The following is a 9,894-nucleotide window of genomic DNA, read 5'->3' on the forward strand; positions in this document are numbered from 1 at the left end:
CTGTATGGACTTCCAGTCATTACTGCAGCACTCAGAGCCGACACCCACTCACATCCTGACAGGGTGCAAACGTTTACTGTAAATAAACACTAGTTCATCTTTGGCTTTACTGGACTAGATGTACTGTGGGGAAAATACAAAGCAATACAGCATTTGACTGGTCTGGTTTGTATTAAAGCCCATACAGCACTAACCTTTGTCAGCCTGTTTTGGGTCCAAGCTTGAAACCCCATATGACAGCTTTTCACAGCAGCTGCAGTTAATTTAAAGCTTGAATCACCAATAGGAGAAGGAATGGAAAGTCTAATGTAAAACTGACACTTTTTCAGCTTTTTTTTATTCTGAAAAAGGGAGAACCCCCATCCAGCACTTATCCACACCATTAACTCTTTCAAGACGTTTGACCTTACAATAAATTACATTGAGGGGAGCACAGCAAAACTCTAAATCCTGGGGTAGCACAGACCATTAAGAGACATGTGACAGGCAGAGTTTGCTTTTCCATGAAGGGTTATGCAGATAAAATAAAAATACTAACAAGTACGTCTTTTTTTTTTTTTTTTAATTTTTAAGCATTGCATGTTTTATAAAAACTACATTATGAAATCAAGAGAGCATTATTAAGATTTTTGTGATGAGAAGTGGTTTGGAAAGAGGGAAAGACATTTAAAGGCTGAATTTTCAAAACCACTGAGGTACATCCTCTTGCATTGAAAATGCCATTTTCTTTAAATGAATTTTAATCTCGGTTGAGTTCTACTTTTCAAGCTAGCCAAATGCTGCTTAAATTCTCTGTTTATCTTTGACTAAGTATAATGTTGTGTTTTCTTTAAGTTCTGTTCATAATTGATTTAAATGTTTTTTAATTTTTCTGTATTATGAGCTATTATTTATTTAGTTTGCTTATTAAGCTTCATCTGTAGATGCTGGTTTAAATAAAAATTGGTAAAATTTGAATATGAACTTGACCTTGACCTACTATATAAAGTTACTGTCAGATTTGTGTGACTTTTTGGTTTCCGTGATAAATACCAAATACTTTGAGATATTGAAGAAACAGCTGCTTGGATTTGTTCTGATTGGTGCTCTTTAGAGGCTAGGAGCAGCTGACAACTCTGTGAAGAGCAGCAATAAGCACAACTCATGTTTCATTGTCAAAGGGTTTAACTCCAGCAGAACACCTCTATTGCGTTATTTTACGACCAGTGCTGACGAGGCTTCGTTGATCGCCTGGCACCTCGCCTCTTCATTTCATTGCAGTTCCAGACAGTATCAAAACATGATCATTTCTCATGTCTCCTTCTCATTGGGCAAGATATTTAGGTTTTGATTTGGTCATCTGACAACTTTACTGTAATTTCTGAACCAGGCTATTATACTATGGGTACTTAGTATACAAAATGCATCCTTCTCCTCTCCTCCAGGTTGTGACGGTAGGGGAAGTGATACCAGCAGGCATTCACCCTCTACTGGTGGAGATGGGCACAGCAGGCCTTCTTCCTCTGGTGGTGGAGATGGGGTCAGCAGGCATTCTTCCTCTGCTGGCGGAGGTGGCACTAGCAGTCCCTCGGGCTTTGGTTTCCTGCCGTCCCCCCATCTGGGCCCTGGACGCTCACGGTCCCCCCGTTTGGGCGCTGGATGCTCACGGTCCCCCCGTCTGGGCACTGGATGCTCACGGTCCCCTCGTCTGGGTGCTGGACTCTCATGGGCCCCCTGTCTGGGTGCTGGACGCACGGGCTCCTCCCATACAGGCATTACTTCAGCCTCTGCATAGTACGTGGGGCAGATGACCAACATGTGCCCATATGCCCCACAGCAGGGGCACAGCTCCGCTGCGAGGTTCTTTAAAAAAACCTCCCAACTGTCATCTCTGACCTCCTCCTGCTGTTGCTGTGGCTGCTGCTGCAGATTCTTTTCTGCCATTCCTTCTCCTCACCTTCCTCTCCTGGGCCGGTTCCTCCTCCTCCTCTTGGAAGGGGCAGACAGCCACCACGTGCCTGTATACCCCGCAGGCAAGGCACCAGCCTTGGTCCTCCAGACCACTGAGGAGCTCCTCCAGGTCCATGCAGCCATCTCTCCAGCCTTCCATTTCTTTTTTTTTTTTTTTTAAAAACCAGTACGGTTCCCGCTCTGGTCTGCGTCTAGGAGGCGATGGTAATCCCACGATGACACCAGGTGTCACAAATACGGCCGGAGTGGGGGACGTCAGACCAGAAACAGGAACCAGGAAATAAATCACAGAGAGGTGGAGTTTGGTGGAGCTGAGTGAATGGTCTCACTCAGCATTTAATGAATTAACAGAACAGTAAATAAAAAGGTTGTAACAAACAAAAACACAGGACACGGCACATTCACCAAAACAAAAGAGACAAACAAAACAGACTACACAGACAAACACGGTGAGCTTCTATTTTACTTATTATTACTATTATTATTATTATTACCTCCGTCTCCAATCCAGTTCTCCACTGACCGAACACACAACCCCGAGTGAGAGAAAACATGCAGCTTTTATGCAGCTGTACCGAAACTCGATTGCTAATCAATCATTCAATTGGAGTCGTGGTATAACTGTACGTGAATTAATAAAGTGCAGTTCCCCGTGCTCAAATATTATTACTTTTTACTTGCATGTGAAGTGCTGTGCAATCCTCGTGCCTATATACAAATATACATTTTAAACACTCGTGTTACACAGACCTGTTTATGTCCCGTGTACCAATGACTACACACCAACATTAACACACAACATACAACACAAAATGCACACAGGGACGGGCACTTTGCCACACATCCCTATTCAGCCATCCTGTCACACTGCTGCATCCTGTTGTCCCTGTTGTATGCCACATGGTCTAATTGCAACTAGACCCTAACAGTGGCTGACACATGAAGTGATTAGGTACTAGGAAGCAGCAGCGATAATTGTGTTGCAAATAATCAAAAGATCTTCAACAGAGGAAAAGGGGAGACCAGTGATAATATTGATAGTAAGAAAATATATTTGAAAATCTTGGTTAGTACTCTTTTGTGCCCCCTGTTATTGTATTCTGATATTTGTATAGCTGAGCTGAGGTACAGGCATTCATGGTTCATGGGACAGTGAATGTTGGGATAACTGCAAAGTTTTAACTGATTTTGAAGAGAGTCAGACAGAATGAAGTCTTTATTATGTACAGACAGTGTTACCCCCAGCACCAGAGAAGGAAATTACTGTGCATGAAATTTCATGGATAATATCCAATATTCCTGAAAAGGGTCAGTAAACCCCTGTTACTCCCATCACCTCCCTCTATATACAGTAGTAATGTACCAGCATCTACCTACTGTACCTTACCTTCTAAAGCAGATTGCAGCCATTTCTATGAGCATACACTTACTAAACACTACCATTCTAATTAGTACAAAAGAAAACAAATCACAGCTAAACAGCACGTAGAAAAAAAAGCACAGCGCTTTATCTGTGTCAAAAGCAGATCCTCAGGCAAGCTCAAAACATTTAAATCGTTATGCATGTACATATATCTATTTATATATCTGTTAATATCTATATCTATATACGTTAGTTAATTGTTGAACAGAGAAGATTAGTTCAGAGATTGAAGTTTTCATACACTGTGTTGTATGTGCTCTATGAGTAACCATTGTTGGTAGTGTCACATGAGCTGTGCAGTGTGTTGATATGTAAATAAATCCTGTTCGCCTGTGGGGCATAGCAACTTCAGCCTCTGTCTCGATTTCCTGCCTGTCACTCAGCAGTGAATGCACGCACCCACACAGCAGACTGCTACTCTGTCACAAGCACTAATACCCTCTATCTTTCTAAGGGATTTAGGGGAGCTCCCTAATAAAAGCTGAATCTCAAAACAATAATTGTGTGAATATAGTAATTGTTATAGCTGTGCATAATGTTATTTAAAACAGGATTCATTTATCTGGCTTTTTGCATATGGTCTGGTCGCACCGCAGTCGGATACGCGATGGATTATCGTTGACTGACTCGTTAGAAACTTGTTCTCATATGATTCCATTGGCTATGTGAAAGGGTTATGACGGCATTATAATGGCATAGATTGTGCAATTCTATGCTGTGTGAATGGATGTTTAAAATAATTGTTTTAACATCACCGTAAGGCTCAGTAACAGCATTCGTGTGAAAAAGGCTTATGATCCTTCATTTTAATCCTACTGTTAGAAAGCATTTTAAAACATAAAAACTGTTCTTCTAATAATTATAGTAGTGATGGCTTTTCTTTAAAATTTGCATTGGTTTTACCAGACAAATTTTGTTGTAAACTTAAAGTTTATATTATGCTGATGGTACATATTATAAGTATATAATGTGTTTTGTAGCCTGTAATTGGGGTTTGGGAATCATGAGAGAGAGAGAGAGAGAGAGAGAGAGAGAGAGAGAGAGAGAGAGAGAGAGAGAGAGAGAGATGCAGTTGAAATGCCACACAGGTGCTCAGGAGTATTTACAATATTTTGCAGGTGTTATTGCAAGTAGCCTTTACTTATCCTTTACAGTGGGTTGCGAAAGTATTGACCCCCCTTGGAATTTTTCCTATTTTGTTGCCTTACAACCTGGAATTAAAATGGATTTTTATTTGGATTTCATGTAATTGACATACACAAAATAGTCCAAATTGGTGAAGTGAAATGAAAAAAATAACTTGTTTCAAAAAATTCTAAAAAATAAATAACGGAAAAGTGGTGCGTGCATATGTATTCACCCCTTTTGCTATTAAGCCTCTAAATAAGATCTGGTGCAACCAATTACCTCCAGAAGTCAAATAATTAGTTAAATACAGTCCACCTGTATGCAATCTCAGTGTCACATGATCTGTCACATGATCTCAGTATATATACACCTGTTCTGAAAGGCCCCAGAGTCTGCAACACCACTAAGCAAGGGGCACCACCAAGCAAGCGGCACCATGAAGACCAAGCTCCAAACAGGTCAGGGACAAAGTTGTGGAGAAGTACAGATCAGGGTTGGGTTATAAAAAAATATCCAATACTTTGAACATCCCACGGAGCACCATTAAAGCCATTATTAAAAAATAGAAAGAATATGGCACCACAACAAACCTGGCAAGAGAGGGCCGCCCACCAAAACTCATGGACCAGGCAAGGAGGGCATTAATCAGAGAGGCAACAAAGAGACCAAAGATAACCCTGAAGGATCTGCAAAGCTCCACAGCGGAGACTGGAGTATCTGTCCATAGGACCACTTTAAGCCGTACACTCCACAGAGCTGGGCTTTACGGAAGAGTGGCCAGAAAAAAGCAATTGCAAAAGAAAAAAATAAGCAAACACGTTTGGTGTTCGCCAAAAGGCATGTGGGAGACTCCCCAAACATATGGAAGAAGGTACTCTGGTCAGATGAGACTAAAATTGAGCTTTTTGGCCATCAAAGAAAACGCTATATCTGGCGCAAACCCAACACCTCTCATCACCCCGAGAACACCATCCCCACAGTGAAGCATGGTGGTGGCAGCATCATGCTGTGGGGATGTTTTTCATTGGCAGGGACTGGGAAACTGGTCAGATGGCGTTGAATACAGGGAAATTCTTGAGGGAAACCTGTTTCAGTCTTCCAGAGATTTGTGATTGGGACGGAGGTTCACCTTCCAGCAGAACAATGACCCTAAGAATACTGCTAAAGCAACACTTGAGTGGTTTAAGGGGAAACATTTAAATGTCTTGGAATGGCCTAGTCAAAGCCCAGACCTCAATCCAATTGCGAATTTGTGGTATGACTTACAGATTGCTGTACACCAGCGGAACCCATCCAACTTGAAGGAGCTGGAGCAGTTTTGCCCTGAAGAATGGACAAAAATCCCAGTGGCTAGATGTGCCAAGCTTATAGATACAAACCCCAAGAGACTTGCAGCTGTAATTGCTGCAAAAGGTGGCTCTACAAACTATTGACTTTGGGGGGGTGAATACTTTTGCACGCTCAAGTTTTCTGTTTTTTTGTCTTATTTCTTGTTTGTTTCAAAATAACAAATATTTTGCATCTTCAAAGTGGTAGGCATGTTGTGTAAATCAAATGATACAAACCTCCAAAAAATCCATTTTAATTCCAGGTTGTAAGGCAACAAAATAGGAAAAATGCCAAGGGGGGTCAATACTTTCGCAAGCCACTGTATGTACAGTGCAGTATCTAAACATATGTACTGTAATTATAACTAAAATGAAAAAGGTAGGGGGTGGGCTGATTAAGAAGATAAAGAGCTCCTTTAGGGATTTTGTAAGTCTAGCCACTATCTTGAGTTCTGACTCTGAAGACTTCACTAACTATGATAATAACAATTACAGTGTAATGTACAGCAGGAACCACATTTTGCTGCATTATTTCTCACTATAGTCCAGTCTACTGATAACAGATGTAGTGACCTGAAGACACAGCTTATTAAAACTAAGTTAATTGTTCTGGAAAACCCACCATGAGTATTAGAACAGTTTTTACACCCACAAGCTCAGTTCTGATTCTTAACCTAGTTACACAAAGGGATCCTATTAGAATGATCTAAAAAGAGGCACTGTTTATATATAACACTGTTAGAGCCCAATTGGACTTTTACCCTAAAATAATCTCCATTCCTTAGGACCATAACATCTAGTGTAGCATCTATTTATTTATGAACCTTCTCTCTGTGTATAACACATTTCTGTACTAGATTAGCCTATAGTCTGTGTTAAGGAACAGTTACAAGGTTTTATATGTTTCAGAATTGTCATACTGTAATACTTTAATAAATCACATGATATGAAAATACCAGAAACTACTGGTTTGCTGGTGACCAGAGTTGCTAAAGCTTTTGCAACAGTCATTTCTAGTGCTTCTTTTAAATGAATATAATTTGTTGGAATTCTCACTGTTCAGCCAATTAAGTTTCGTCACCAAAGTGCTAATTGAATAACAAAGAAACCTTATAATTTTCTTTCCTATGCTTAACAGTCTCCAACGGGCCATATAAAAACTTTCAGTGACTAAAACAGGTCATTTGCACTGCAGAGAATTTATAATGCTCAATCTTGTCTAAAGGTCATTACCTCTGATGTAATTTCCTAACAGGCCACTCAAGTCCTTACATCACTGCTATATTCGTACAAAGCTAGTTATTGTTATTGACTAGGGACCAAACACAATAATGCTGTCACTCTGTCTGTCTTTGCCATCAACACATGCTGGGCCTATGTTCAGCCCAGCCAAAAAGCAATCCTGCTACTAATTCAATAGCTTTACCCTCTTGAACAGTGAAATTTACATTAGCAGTACGGTAGTAACCGAGGCTGTTTCAAATAACAGCAGAGGTACTTCAACTTCTTTCATACAGCAGTGGCCTTATCCACGTGGAACACGAATGCCCATTTAAAATATGCTGATATACTGTATGTCAAGAAAAGTTACAGATGTTTATATGAACCATCTCTTCTCAAAAAACACTCATGAAAAAGTCTTTGTGATTTTTGAAAGGGATTCGATATTTTATATGGATTATAGTTAATGTCATCCCTTATTAACTTGTCTTCAGCTAACCCCACCCCCCCACCCCCTTCTACCTTGATTAAATATATGGGCCTTGATAAATCTAACATATTAAAGGTACTGATCGCTATTAATTTTGTTACATTCAACCCAACAATAATTACAAAATATAAATACTAAATAAATAAATAAACTGTACTACCTAAAACAACTGTACATTTTACCAGCAAAAAATGATGATGTGGTTTGAGTTTTAGTAACACTGGGAATGAAATGAGGTAATTTGAAAGAATTATTTGCCAGAATTATCACCTCTGGCTTACATAATACAGTTAAACAGTGGACTCAGAGTATCTATCCCATTATCTGATAGCTTGACATACTCTGAACAGCATTCATGATGGACTAGTAGAAATGTTGAATTGCTACCATTGTTTAACATATTTAGTACCTATATAGAATAATATGGATATTTCATTGTAGCAGGACAATTGCCCTGCACATGGGGAAATTAGTGTTGGTGTAATGTATATGTGGAAATGGGTTTATTGTATGTCTTTATGGAGTTGTTATGTTTGATTAGTTCATTATTTACAAATGGGCGCTCAATTGAGACATGTTGCCTGCTAGGTTTGGTTGAGAGGAAGAGCAGCAAGTGACTGGCTGTGCCGGTCCTCAATCAGCAGGTGGGTGGGTCTCAATTGAGTGTCTGTCAGCATAAAAACATCTGGTGGGGATCGCTGTGGGTGACTGAGATGCCATGCTACAGAGGGGAGCTGTCTACACAAGAGGAGAGCGTCCACTCTGCAGGAACTACAGCTACGCAACCCTGAAACTGCAACACTGTACTTGTGAAGGCAATGCCCATCTAAAGCCATCTGAAGCAGCAGGAGTTGTCATATGAATACCAGCTCATCAGTAGGTTAGTTTAGGGGATAGTGATCCCATGTAATGTATAGCGAGGGTTGTGTAGTGTAGCCGGTTCCTGGAGCGGGGCGCCTCGTTTATATTTGTATTTTTTGTATTGTGTATTATTTTGCCTTTTGTACAGCCTGCTGTATGTGTCCTCTGTGCGTTACCATCATTGGTAAAGTCACATAACCTGTTTGTTTACTTTCGTTTTGTGTGTTATTAAATCCTGCGCGGCAAGAGGCTACTTATTTTCCGTGACACCAGTACTCCTACAGTACCATGCGCAAAAATTTCTGTGGGCTGTACAATCATTGGTTATATTTTGTGTGCCCAATTAATCGATTGCTATTTTAAAGCTTAAGTGAGAGCCCTAGCTTGGTGGAGAGGAGTTAGGTGAGTGTAACTGTAACTGTATCTGTGACAGTAACTGTTTGTGTTTGCAACTTAGTAGTGAAGACGAATGCCCAGTTTACGTTTGTGTATTTTGTTTGAATCTTGACTGCAGCTTTATGCCGTTGAGTCCAAGTCATGCCGGTTACTATCCTTTGGCGTGGCGTTACCTCTGTCACACGTTTATTTTCTTCTTGATACCAGTATTTACAGACAATATTGGTAACTAACAGATCTTTAAATATTCCCTGAAAGGCATATATATATATCTGCATCCTCATTTATTTTCTAAAAATCATCATCTTTGATTTCTGGCTAGGATGAACTAGTCTTAGCCCTGTAATATGTTTCCCGACCCATATGTTAAGCAGCATCCCTAAACTACATCCATTTACAGCCAATCATATTGGTACTACTATTCCACGTGTAAACCACACAGACAGGATGCTAATATGGAGGGGGTGGAGCCATGTCAACTTGAGGCAATAGAAAGTTTACTGAAGGGGCGTGACATTAATGCTTGGCTGCCAGCAGCCTACAGAAAGAGTTTAATTTAGAACCACAACTGCTCCGTTCAGTTATACCGCATCTTGGCAACATTCTTTAGGCACTGACTTAGAGATTTTGCCTTATGAGGGCATAGATGACCTTGCTACATCCGAATTCTGTTTAACCACAACAGAGATTAGGAACTTATTGTTAACAGCTTATTAAAAACACAAAGGTGTAGAAAAGTAGAACATTCTAGTGCATTCTTTTACAACTTGACTAATGCAATGCTTGTGTAGGTTTGACTGGCAAACCAGTCATACACTTAATGATGTTCTGCTTAGTTCATAAGAACGTCCCACAGCCTCTCGCATTCCATTATTACAGCATACAGTACATTTATCAAACTATTTTAACAGAGGTATGATAAGTCACACTCTAGAGCCAGACTAAGATTCTTATGCACAAATGAATATGGAAACGGGTCTCAACCCAGTCATTTAAACATTAAGCTGACTGGGAGGAAATTGAAGAATGCAGTTTTTGGGGTTAACACAAAGGGCAGTTTGTCAACACCCAATTTCCCCCTTTCCTGTTTTAAGAGA

Source organism: Polyodon spathula, chromosome 9 (genome assembly GCF_017654505.1).
Source record: "Polyodon spathula isolate WHYD16114869_AA chromosome 9, ASM1765450v1, whole genome shotgun sequence".
Taxonomy (NCBI): Eukaryota; Metazoa; Chordata; class Actinopteri; order Acipenseriformes; family Polyodontidae; genus Polyodon; species Polyodon spathula.